This window comes from Parasteatoda tepidariorum, chromosome 3, assembly GCF_982258835.1.
Source record: "Parasteatoda tepidariorum strain Cologne lab strain chromosome 3, Ptep-v5.0, whole genome shotgun sequence".
NCBI lineage: Eukaryota > Metazoa > Arthropoda > Arachnida > Araneae > Theridiidae > Parasteatoda > Parasteatoda tepidariorum.
In genome coordinates this window covers 44,338,345-44,351,480 of record NC_141757.1, presented here as the reverse complement: position 1 = coordinate 44,351,480, position 13,136 = coordinate 44,338,345, and the positions used below count along the sequence as shown (strand labels likewise).

The window sequence follows — 13,136 nt, the reverse complement described above, 5'->3', positions numbered from 1 at the left end:
TTATAGATTTTTTAGTTCAAGGTTTACGCTGTCAATTTTTTTTTTATTTGACGTTCATTTGCTGAATAGTATTGCGGACAAGTAACACTTCATGTTTAATGGTTAAATTTACTTTATTGTATAACTGAAGTGCATTATAATGTTTTTAAATATATAGTCCGTTTATACGCACGTGATCCTTAAATCTACGACAAAGCTGTTTTTTCATTGTTAAATACCTTCAAATGAAAGCCTGTCATTGACGTAATGAAAGAACAGTTTATTTTCTGCGTTAAAATAGTGATTATTAATTAACTTTTTTATGCTTTCTGACACTCACCAATCAGATTGCCACACAATGGTGTATGATTAAATTTACGAACCAACTTTGCTTCGTTCATTGCCGAGACAGATATTTTAAAATATGAATTAATCTGAAATTGTAATTAGTAGGGTCATCTATTAAAACATAAATTCTTTTTCAATTTTCGTGCTAAAATTGAATACATCCATAGGTAGAATATAACAATAATATTTCAAAAATCCCCATAAGCAGTCCATATTGAGAGCATTGCAAACCCCTAACTAAAGAAATTAATTGCAGACGCTTAGCAACAGAAATAATTGCAGAGACTGCATTGCAACAGAATGTGTGGAAAAATGATTGCAAATTTAAAAATGCTGTCAAACAAAGGCTTTGACTAAACATTTAATAAAAAAATTAGTAAAAAAAAAAGCACAATTTTGCTTTTCGAGATTTCCAGCTATCAATGTAAGGTTGTCCATTGACCTAACTCTTGACCGTTACCGTCTTTCAGAATTAAGACTTGCACATTTGTTATCAATGTTTCATTCTAATTTTCCACGACACTGCTAATATTAATTTTTCATTTGTAATTTTCAGTTCATTTCAGATAGATTAGATTTAGATTTTTTTAAAGTGACATACTATAGCTTTTTGAAAATCAGCAACGAAACATTAGAAGGCTGCTTGCAAAGTATTAAGCCGTATTTTCGAAACATGTTGCAACTATCGTCGAACATGTTGAAACCGAGATGGCAAATTTTAGCATAAACTAGAATAATTAAAACCCACTAATTGCTCTAACCATTGTTTAAAGAAAACCTTAATGAAAATACAATGCTGAGTAACGTAATGATAGCAACGCCATTACTAAAGCTAAAACAATCAAACTCTATTAACTCATTGGAGATAATTCATTAAATTAGCACCGTCAAAATTGAGAAACTAAGGTAAAGTTTTAAACCTAAAATAAAATTTTTCGGTTTAGAACTAGGTTTTAGGAATTGGATTCTTAGAGAGTCATTCAACACCTCATTTTAGCTTTATCTATCTAATGTTATCAATCAACATTTCAGAAATTTAGTATCGATTAACTATGTTTGAAAACTATGTTTTATTCATTAAATTTACACCGTCAAAAAAAAGATACTAAGGTAAAGTTTTGAACTTAAAATAATTTTTTTCTGTTTAGAACTAGGTTTAATGAATTGGATTCTTATAGTGTTACCCAAGACGTCATTTTAGCTTTTTCCATCTAATGTTATCAATCAGCATTTAAGAAATTTAGTATTGATTAACTATGTTTGAAAACTATGTTTAATTCAATAAATTTACACCGTCAAAAAAAAAAAAGAAAATAAGGTAAAGTTTTAAACCTAAAATGAAATTTTTCGGTTTAGAACTAGGTTTTATGAATTGGATTCTTAGAGAGTCATTCAACACCTCATTTTAGCTTTATCTATCTAATGTTATCAATCAACATTTCAGAAATTTGGTATCGATTAACTATGTTTGAAAACTATGTTTTATTCATTAAATTTACACCGTCAAAAAAAAGATACTAAGGTAAAGTTTTGAACTTAAAATAAATTTTTTCTGTTTAGAACTAGGTTTAATGAATTGGATTCTTATAGTGTCACCCAAGACGTCATTTTAGCTTTTTCCATCTAATGTTATCAATCAACATTTAAGAAATTTAGTATTGATTAACTATGTTTGAAAGCCAAAAACAGCATCTACTTTTCTGAAAAAAAATGCATCAACATATGTTTTGAATGAAAAAGATTAGCATATTAGCTATGCATTATGCATGTTAAAACACAATCAAATATTTCCATGATGATGTTTCCTTAATGTCTGTCAGTTATAATTGGCAAACGGTTTTATCTCAATTTGTATTTGTACAATACGTCAAAAAATGAACCACTCTGAATAACTTTTGATCTTCTGATAGGATTTTCAAGTTCCAGAACTCAATCTTCACGCTCTTGATCTCAATTTTTCTAAGGCGTGACCTCAAATATTATAATTAATTAGTGCAGACGATATTTTAAGCTACGATATTAGACGCACAAGCGTAGTTTCACTGAATAAACACACTTTTTTCTCGACAAATTCGGATTTTTGACTCCCAAAGTTAAGGGGGTAGCCGCAATCAGAGAAACAGGGTCCCCATAGTTTGGTCAAGAGAGAGATCCAAAGTTTGGAACCCCTAATGTTAGTTTAATTAATTGCGTATTTCGTCATAATTCGAAAACATTTTAATCGTATTGATGAATCTTTTTACAGAATTATAAAAGTCATTTTCCCAAAAATAAATCCATGCAAAATATAAATTTTAGTAAATATTTATTATTTTAGTTAGTAACAGTGTAATTTTTTTTACTTATAAGGTATTAAATTTTTTAACAAATTTTACCTCATTAATTTATATGGCAAAATGCAAAATTTTAGCAAAATTGGTAGAATAGATCCAGCGAAATCAAATTTAAAAAAAGTCGTACATTAAAATTTTGATTTCTCAGAAACAATACAACTAATTTTTCTCAAATTTTATATCCTGACATGCAAAATTTGATACTTTGAAATTACGTACAAATTTATATACCTTGAATCTCAGAAGTTTTTGATTGTAAAATAATAAAAAAGTCGTAAATATTTACTAAAATTTGTTTTTCGCATGAAAATTTCTTTGGAAAAATGAGTTTTATAATTGCGTGCTAAAACGTTTCAATTCACTTAAAAAAATTTCGAGATATGGCGAAATAGACAAAAAATCAAATTAACATTAGATGGTACAATCTTTGGATCACTCTCTTGATCAAACTATGGAGACCATATTTCCCAGATTGCGGCTACTTTTGGGAGTCAAGAATCCAAATCCGGCAAAATAAAGGTATGTTTATTCAGAGAAAGTACGTTTTTGTGCCTGATATCGTAACTTAAAATATAGCCCGCACTAAATAATTAGCATATTTTAGGAAATCCTCTCTAACCTTTAAGATTGAGTACTAGAACGTGAAGATCTGATCATTATATCAAAAGTTATTCCTGGTGATTCGTTTCTTTCGATGCACTGTACATGCTATTATCTGCATTTATAATTGAGATCGGCTTGCATTATTTAAATCCGAAGTACTCGGTGGCAACTTGAAGCCCTCCCGGAATAAAATCATTAGGTACCAGCTTATGTAGAGAAGAAAGGTGGCCTGTAATTCTGATAATGCTGACCACATTATCAGAATTATGCCGTTCGTCACAAAATTTTGGTAGTTGATTTCGATTTTCACTTTATGGACGGTATCCATTCTTTTGTTATTGCTCAATTACGTAACACTCGGTATTGTATGAACAATACAGGCTCAACCTACCTTGGCAAACAATATAAAATAACAGGTGAATCATAATTATTAAATTGCAATTTTTAACAGTTTTTATGGATTCTGTCTGGAGTTTTTGCTGTCAGCCTTTATCCGTATTTTCTCATGGATTTTTTTTGACTGCGTAATACATGTTCGTTAAGCTGGCTATGAAGAAACACAGTTTGAAATTGGAGCATACAAATTCGAAGCCGTTGATAGCTTCACCTATTTGGGGTCTAAGATTAGCAACAAAAACGACGCTACACAAGAAATACACACGAGAATCACGATGGCCAATAAGTGTTTTTATGGTCTAAGGAAATATCTTAAGTTAAGCCTAATAAAAAGAAAAACAAAAGTGTTACTCTATAAATGTCTTATAAGATCAGTGCTTAAATACGCATGTTGAGATCTGGCCAATGACCCGTGGAGAAGAAAATGTGATAACTAGATTTGAGAGAAAAATACTTTGAAGTATTTTTCGTGAAATAAGTAAAAGCTGTATCAGGTTTAGAAGATCAAACACGGAACTTTACAAAGCATATAAAGAACCTGATGTCATTAAATTTATCAAAATTCAAAGGATTAAATGGGTAGGCCACATTATAACAATGGAGGGTAGCAGGACAACCAAAAAAGGTTTCAGCGCCACACCAACAGGTACAAGAAAAAGAGGACGGCCAAACCTAAGATTTTTAGACTACCTTGAAAAGGATCTACAAGTTTTAAGGATAATAAACTGGAGAACCTTGGCTAAGGGAAGAATGTCTTGGCATAGGCCTGTTGAGAAGGTCAAGGCCCATCCTGGACTGTCGTGCCAATGAGAAGAAGAAGAAGAATACATGTTCGTTGTTAAGGGAAATATTTATTAACAATTTTTATACAATAGGTACAAATATTGTTTGTTCATGACTATATTTTAATTACTCGCAAATTTATTTTTAACAATGATTTTTTTAAAAACAAATATCAATTGCTGTGATATGCATTAAGTTTCTTTTAACAATTAAATCTCAAAAGTATGAAAATAAAAGCTTAAAGCATATCAATTTTGTTTTTAAGAAACGAAGGTAGCTATGTGCTAGATATATTCCATTTTTAAGTTAGGCATATAAATTATTTTTCTTGAGATTTAAAATAAGAACTGAAGATCAAATTTCAAATAAATCAATGTTTTTCAAAAGAACTTCTAAGAAGTAAAGATTTTCTTTTTGTTCCCTGGAGAAACATTTCCAAAAAGAAAGAGATTTGGAAACTCGTCTAACAGAAGACTTAAGACCTTTTATTCTGTATTTTTGTCTTTTCGAGTTTGAAACGACCAGTCATATATTTTAAACTTTTTAACCATTAAGGTTAACTCTTGTTGTACTTTGTAATCTCTGATATATAATATTTTTCATTTTACATTGTTTTTATGCTTCATGTACATGCACATAACATTTATATAATGCATCTTTTACTAAAGTTTAAAATCTTTCTTTTTTATTCATAACTTTTATGAATTTTTACTTTTCACTTTTTATGCGCTACTTTTACTTTTATTTATTTATGCACTTAAAAATACAAAAAATTAAAATACACAACCACATAAGGTACCTCAAACTAAACTAAACACAGTGGCACGACAGCCATAGCTACTGTGCCCATCTCAGTTTTCTTGACCTTAGACTCCGGGCTGCAAGAGCAGATGTTCGGGTTTGGTGGTCAGCCGAACGCGAAACTCCCAGTGTCTAGTTCGCAAGCATGCTTGGTACTAATTTATCGACCCACTGAAGGGATGAAAGGTTGAGTCAATCTTGCCCTGTCTGAGGATCGAACCCAGGACCGGTGGCACGGGAGCGCGAAGCTCTACCACTCAGCCACCGGGAGTTACACAAGGTACCTCAAAATATAAAATAAATGGTGAGGAATTTATTTTGTAACAAAGAACTATAAAGTTTTGCGTAGTGTATCTTAGAACGTTTAACTTAGAAAAGGTAAACTGTAACCGGGTATCCGAGTGGGGAGTTTTGCATGTAAATGAGGTTGATAATTGAGATTCATTAATTATGTGTTTTTTTGGTGCAAAACATAACCTCATTCTCTATGTCAGGGGTAGCTTTTTACTTATATTCACCTCACAACAACTTCACAGGTTATTAGTTCTATCCTCAGACCAGAAAAAGCTGACTTTTATTCCTTCAGTGGGTCCATAAAAAGAGAATCACAAGCATGCTTAAGAACTAAACACTGGGGGTTCCGCGTTCTGTAGACCAACCAAACTGGGACAATCTGCTCATGCTCCCTAGAGAGTAAAGGGAAGAATACTGGGATGGGGTTATTAGATCTTGGCATTTCTCGGACTGCGTTTAGTTAAGAGAATCAAGGCGTTTAGGTACATGGAAAAAAAAACTCAAATACATGCATTGTTGTTGTATACAACATTTATATTATGTATACAACATATATGTTGCTCCACAGTGGACTTATCGTAAACACATTGTTCACCAGTAGAACACAGAAGTCAAGCTCCTCTCGCTGCAGTTAGTAAACGGGTGGGTAACCACTTTGATCAGCCTACGTAGGGAACGAGGGTGAGCGGTGCCTGTTTTCGTTAAACTGTTCAACCGTAAAGTGCTCGACTTCGAAAGCAAGTCGCCGTGCAGCCAAAGTGGAGGAGCCATTTCTCTGATGTGGATCAAAATTTTGATGGCATGTCTTCGGATCAATATTGGGAATGTTTCCCAGACCGAAGCCAATAACCCATTGTGCAGCAGCTCTAGTGCAACGTAAATAAAAATACCCAAATAACTAAACAATAAAAATAAAAAACGAAGGTACTAGTTACGTTGAAGGAATATTTATATCGTGTTGAACCAAGCTCTTGTGACATCAATGACGATTAACTTGCAATATTGTTGATGCTTTAAAATTCACTGCAATGAGTATAAAGATGACTAGCATAGAGTGGAACATAGATCAGAATCTTATATATCATCCTAACATCTTAACTTTAAATTTGAACTTTAATTACCTGACCCCATGGGATTCACAGAACTATTCAATCAATTATTTCTTTATATTTTTTTTCTTGTTCCTTAAGCTACCACATAGATTTTTTCCAATTATGTACTAATATATTCTTTTTAATATTAATAATTTCTTACAGCTTTTTTTTTTAATTGACACTCATTTTAAATAATTCTTAAGTTGTTTTTCTTATTTTATCAGATCTTATTAATTAAATTCACTCTTTTTCTTTGAGAATGAGCAAACAAATTATTTATTTCTATACTTTATTGCTTCTTGTTTGTTTCATTTGTGAAAAGCAAATACATGAAAGTGTTACACAGAAAACCACAATTGTTTGATTTGTTTTTTAAATGAACAAATTCGAACCACAATTTCATTTTGAGGTTTAAACTTATATATTACACCTTTAAGAAAGATAATCCTTTAAAATAAGTTGTTGTAAAAATTTACTTTTGTTATAACTGTTTTCAAACCTTAGCACAATTCACAAGATATTATAATTTGCTATCAAGAAATGCCTTTATTTATTAAACAACAAATGCTAATTAGCAAGCTAAGGAAAAAACAATGAGATTATAATAGCGATATTTGGTGATAATGTAGCTGATCGTAATTAAAGAACATGTTGAGAGACATTTTATGGTGAAATTTCGAAAATAAGTTTCCTAATGTATCGAAACATCAGGATGCAATTTGGAAATCATCTTAGTAAAAAAAAACATATGACTTAAATATTTGGTCAAATGAAGCGATTTAAAAAAAAAATGAATCCTACAATATACAGGAGATTGTTACAACACGTTATTCCTAAAAATACCATATTTCAATGTTTTTAAAATGCCACCTAACATTCATGAACTTACCTTACCCTGCACATTTTTCAGGCACTTTTTTTCTTTACATTTTCTTACCTAGGAGACTCGATCAAAGCTGTAAAAATTATTATCTCAAAGACTTGATATGTAATTAGAGTAAGTTTTGTAAATTCGATTTTAGTATGAAATCTTTGCATAATTCTAGTAAAAACAACTCATAAAACATAAATAATGTTGGCTGAAAAGTTCATGTGATCACATTCCAAAAGTGTGGAAAATTAATTATTAATCGTAAATAATTAATTGATTCAAATTTTCTTTTCAGAAGATATTAAAAAGAGAAAAAAGAAGAAAAAAAAGTCTTTTCTTTTTGGTCATAAGTTAGCTCAAAAAATGCCTATTGCCTTGAAACTTCAAGATATTTTCAATTAACTATTAATAAATAAACCTCTCTGATAATCACCGAACATTATTTCATTTTTTTATTATCTGAACTTGGCTACTAGGCAACGGAGTAAAATTAGATATTACTCTATTGAATTTGCTTATGGTTATTTTAAAATACTGATTTGCGGCGCCCGACTTTGCTAGGTTGTTTTGTTGGAACTTTTACCAAATGTATACAACTTCTTAGTCCCCCTTCCCCAATTCATGTTCCGATTGAAATTTTGTCTATCCCCCTATTTTGAGGTCTGGAATCCAAATGTGCAAAAAAAAAAACTTGTTTTTTTCAGAGAAAATATGGCTTTCTGTCTGATTTCGTAACTTAATTAACAGTTCGCAGTAATTAATTAATATATTTCAAGTGACCTCCAGGAACCATTAACATTGACATTCAGAAAGTAAAATTCTGATCATTAGAATGAAAGTTAATTGGAGGGATATCTTTTTTTTTCCTTTTCGCACTGTGCTCTATTAATTAACACACAATACAGATAAGTGATGTATGTTGATTTATTTATTTAAAAATGTGAATTCATTTAATTACATTTATAAATATAGTCATCTTAATCAACTATGTTTCCATGCTTAAAATAAAATATTAGAGCCGCAATAATTCATTCGTTAAATGCTTCTGTTAAATATTTTACTTCATTTACATTGAACACGCATATTTTTTCAATTAATGTGTTTCCTGAAGATCTTGAGACAATGTTATGATAAAACACGGTTTTTCGAAAGATAATTTTACACATAACAGTTTTGCTGTGCTGTTTCCATAAAATTAATTTACAAGTTTCTTTTTTTTTCTTTTCTTTCTTTGAAATTTACGCATAATAACAAACAAAAAAATATAGATATGATAAAAAATATATTACTGCCTACATGAAATTCGTTTGCTGATTAAGTAATTCTGCTACAATTGCTGTACTGTATTGTAGTGAAATTTATAAAAACTAAAATAAACTGTATTTAAACCTTTTCAATGGTAACTTTTCTAATCACATGGTTACGATTTACCAGAAATATTAAATTTCGAAATTGTAGTTCTTAATACTACACATTTAGTAGAAACTGAAAAGCAAATATAATCGAATAAATGGTCTCTATTCCATGTTCTATAAATTCAAGATAAAATTTCATACTTTTACAACTGTTATCAAATTTTATCACATGCTATAAAACCCTATTTTATTGTCAAAATTACCAAAATCAATATTATAGTGCTTTTGTAAATATTACCGAGTTTTCTGGTGTTTTTACAGAGTCAGAAACACTATAAATTTTACCATATTCTGGTTGCTTGAACCATATTTTCCCCCTCAGTGTATTGTCTTCCATCAAAAAGCACCTTTTTAAAAACTCATAAACAATTTGGAAATCTTTAGTATTATTGTACTTTTCCGAACTTTTAATTTTATTAGATTGATATCTGCTTTGACTTCTTGAAATATTCACTAAATAAGAGCATGTGTATAAAACAAGATAAACGTTATATAATTATCACCAGTTAAACTAATTTTGGTCATTTTTAAATAATTTATGTTGTAAAAAACTTTCCTAGTGTTTGTTTAACAAGCATATTTATTTATTAAAGTAACATATTTAAAATTTAATTTCAATTTATAAACCAATAATATGAATTTATTCAAAGTTAAACAGTTCAAATACGAAAAACTAATATTTAAAACTTGAAAATGTTTCTTCAATCGACACTATTTATTCGTGTGAATTAGATATTTAAAATTTAAATTTAATATTCAAAAGTGCAGTGCAAATTTATGTAAACCTAAAATATTTAAATACGAATAAAATTCCCCACTTTATTTCCAGATTTTTCTTAAAAATATTCTATTACATTTTCAGCCAAACTAGAATTTATTATTTTTAATTCAAAGAAAACATAAGAATTACAATCTGCTTAATGCTCTTCATGCTATGCATATTTAATGAATTATCTTTGCATTTTCAACTTTAGTTCGTTAAAAGTATGTTTTGTTTGCTTTCCAAACATACGACACCATTTTGATTTAAATCAGCAAAGATTTAATTCAAGAAAATATGTACGACGAAAACTAGGAATATTTAAAGGAAGTATATTTTATTTATTCTGCTAATGGAAGTTCTAAAACACTTTTTGTCATTTAGAAAATATGTTAGATACACCCTGAATAAACGTATGTTATAATGGAAACTCTTTTAAAATTAAAGCTATTATCTATTCTTTGAAAATCTTTCCAATATAACGAGCTTTTCCAAAAGCTATTTTATTATTTAAGTACATAATCAAAAAATTGTATTGCCTTTTCTCAACTTGTGCATGTTACATAATTCCTAACCTTTTAGAAAAATGAGTATACAGAATTCCAGTACTGTATAAAAAGATTATTGTTGATGAGCATACAAGAACGTCAACTAAGTACATGAAAAGATTAGGTAAGCACTAATTGGATAGAAATCTTATGTTGAGTTTTATCATAAGAAAACTTTACGTTTTATTGGATTAAAAAGTTTTGATGAATTTTAGGAAAAAGACATTGATATTATTTTATCTGTACTTAAAACTTACTAATTAATATAATTATTTTATATTTGAATTAATTTAAAGCTAATTAAAACTAGAAATATTTAAGACTGCTGCATACCTAGAAGGACTTAAAGAATCAGTCTGGCTATTTTCAAACTGTTTGTGAGTTTATCAGTTGGATATCAAAAATTTTTAAAAAAATAATTAAATTTAATTTAATAAGAAATGTGTTCGAGATTTATTCATCAAATTTCTATGATATTTTTATCTACTTAATTAAGGAAAATATTTTATTGAAAGGAACACTGACTTTTCATTTATCCTTATGCATTAGTTTCTTGGAAGATAGATTGAAGATATGTTGAAATACTCTCTCTTTTTTTAATGTGACTATAGTAACTTATATTTACTTATTCCCAAACCAACTTGGATTAATGGGATAGCTACCAAAATACCTAAGAAGTCTCTCTGTTACCTCCCGTCTTTCTAGGCATAAAGGTTCAATACGTCCATATAAGGCAAATACAAGAATGATAAAATAGGCACTTAATATTGGTCAGTTAATGAAAATTCAAAAATACTCGTTACTTTCAGTAAGCTATTTTTTGTATTAAAGTTCAATAAAGGAGAAGAGGTTTTAAATTGGCTCAGGCCGTCTTTTTAGTGTTAATAAGTGATTTTATGACTTTATGAGGTATAGAGAGCAGTGATAATTATATATTTATGTTTGTTTTAATTCCGGCAATAGATCAGACGAAAGAAATCAGCGCAACTTATTCTTCAGTATTCTCTGAAAGCATTGGCATTGCAGTATGGTTAAAGCGAAGAACCATAATATGAAAGAAAATTGTGTACCGTAATATTTAAATTTCTCTAAACTTTAACATGATAATGATTATCGTACTTATTAAACTTAATTATCCAGCTCTGTAGAGACGGTTCACTACATTTTTTTTATAATTTGTACTGTGCTGTTGTTTAAATTAGCGATATTAGGGAGAGTTCTTCCAAAGAGTAATGATATCCTCTAACACTGAAGCTATATTTTAGCCTTACAACGTATGCTCAAAATTTTCTCCAGAAATCGCAATATCACTTAGGTATAGGAAATAAGGTTAGTGATAAAGTTAATGTAAGAGAAAAGCTATACCAAAATTTCTCTATTATAGTTAAACGTTAAACGGATTTTTATAGGGTATAGTGTTCAGTGTGCTAGTGTTCAGCTTGGAGGAGACAAAATGTTTTAATTATAACACGCGATTCAGTGATTTAATGATGTGTAAGAAAATAATGAAAACGTTTATTCATGATTTGTACCTTATTAATTATAGATTTGAAACAAAGACATTGAATAGATATAATTTTATATCAATGTACAATTAATGTAGATATAAACATTTAAAATATTTCTTATTTTTTTAACAGTGATAGAAAATTGAGGTCATGATATTAGTTAAATCCAAAAAGATTATAAATTTTTAACATTTGTATTGGTTTAATATCTTATCACGTACTTAGTAAGGAGATTCAAAATTTCATAAAGCTTTGAACACACACACATATATATATATATATATATATATATATATATATATATATATATATATATATATATATATATATATATATATATATATATATATATATATATATATATATATATATATAAGAGAGAGTTAGGTATATATATATATATATATATATATATATATATAAAGAGAGAGTTAGGTATATATATATATAAAGTGTATAAAGTAGCAAGTGTGAGACGTAAGCAAAGCATGCAAGGAATTTTTAAATCTAAGTTTGAATGAATCCTTTTATTTCTCTAAACTATCAATATTCTGTCTTCCTTCAGCCTCAACTGCTCAAGTGTGTTGCATACCGGACTATTTTTCTAAGACGTTGGGTTTACCGTTATGATTGATCTCTTCATTTTCTTCGTTGAAAAAGGATATATCAGACACTTCACCCTTACCATCGGCAATAGTTTCATCATTTTTCACTAACAACAGACAGGTTTTTGAGACAAAAGAAAAATCTATAGCTTCCTTTTTTTTATGAAAAAATTCTCAACCACAAGATGATGCATGGCAACTAGCTAATATAACAAGGAGATCTTGACATTGTCAGATTTAGGAAAGGCACTTGCTTTTCCCATCCGACAGTATGTGGGGAATTTATGAGTAAAACAAAATAGTACGGACTCACCTCTTTGCTTATTGGAAATTTTGAAAGGATGATATGCCATTATCAAGATAAACTTTTATTGAATAATAGTGAAATTTCATTTTTTATTATGTGTGTACTTCGAATTCAAATTTTAATTATAGTTGATTTTACTCGAAGGCATAGTAGAACAATGTTCAGAAATAAAACACTGAACTCATGTCCCGTTTGTAGCTTCTTCTGCAAATACTTGGTATAAATTAATTAACAGTTTAGGAGGAAGTATAATTATAATGAAAAAATATTATAAATTTAAACAACTGTAATTTTCTGATGTTTTTTTTTTTTCTACACCGTAAAAATTTCCGGATCTGCAGAAAATAGTACCGGCACTCAGGATGCCGGCACTTTTTACCGAAAAAAAAAAAAAAAAAAAAAAAAAAACATTTTTACCGGAGCATGTAACGGAATGAAAAATATGATGCACTGTAATTTTCACAGTAATAATGACCGGAGAATCAGTGAAT

General features: G+C 29.2%; 1 long non-coding RNA gene across 1 annotated transcript in view; it reads left to right on the top strand.

Annotated features, from left to right (window-relative positions):
• LOC139426948 (uncharacterized) overlaps positions 1-12,902 on the top strand; it is a 74,828-nt gene extending 61,926 nt beyond the window's left edge. Inside the window, exon 3 of the long non-coding RNA XR_011638086.2 lies at positions 12,299-12,902. This is a non-coding gene — a long non-coding RNA (uncharacterized LOC139426948). The remainder of the gene's footprint in view (positions 1-12,298) is intronic.
• The last annotated feature ends 234 nt before the right edge of the window (positions 12,903-13,136 follow it).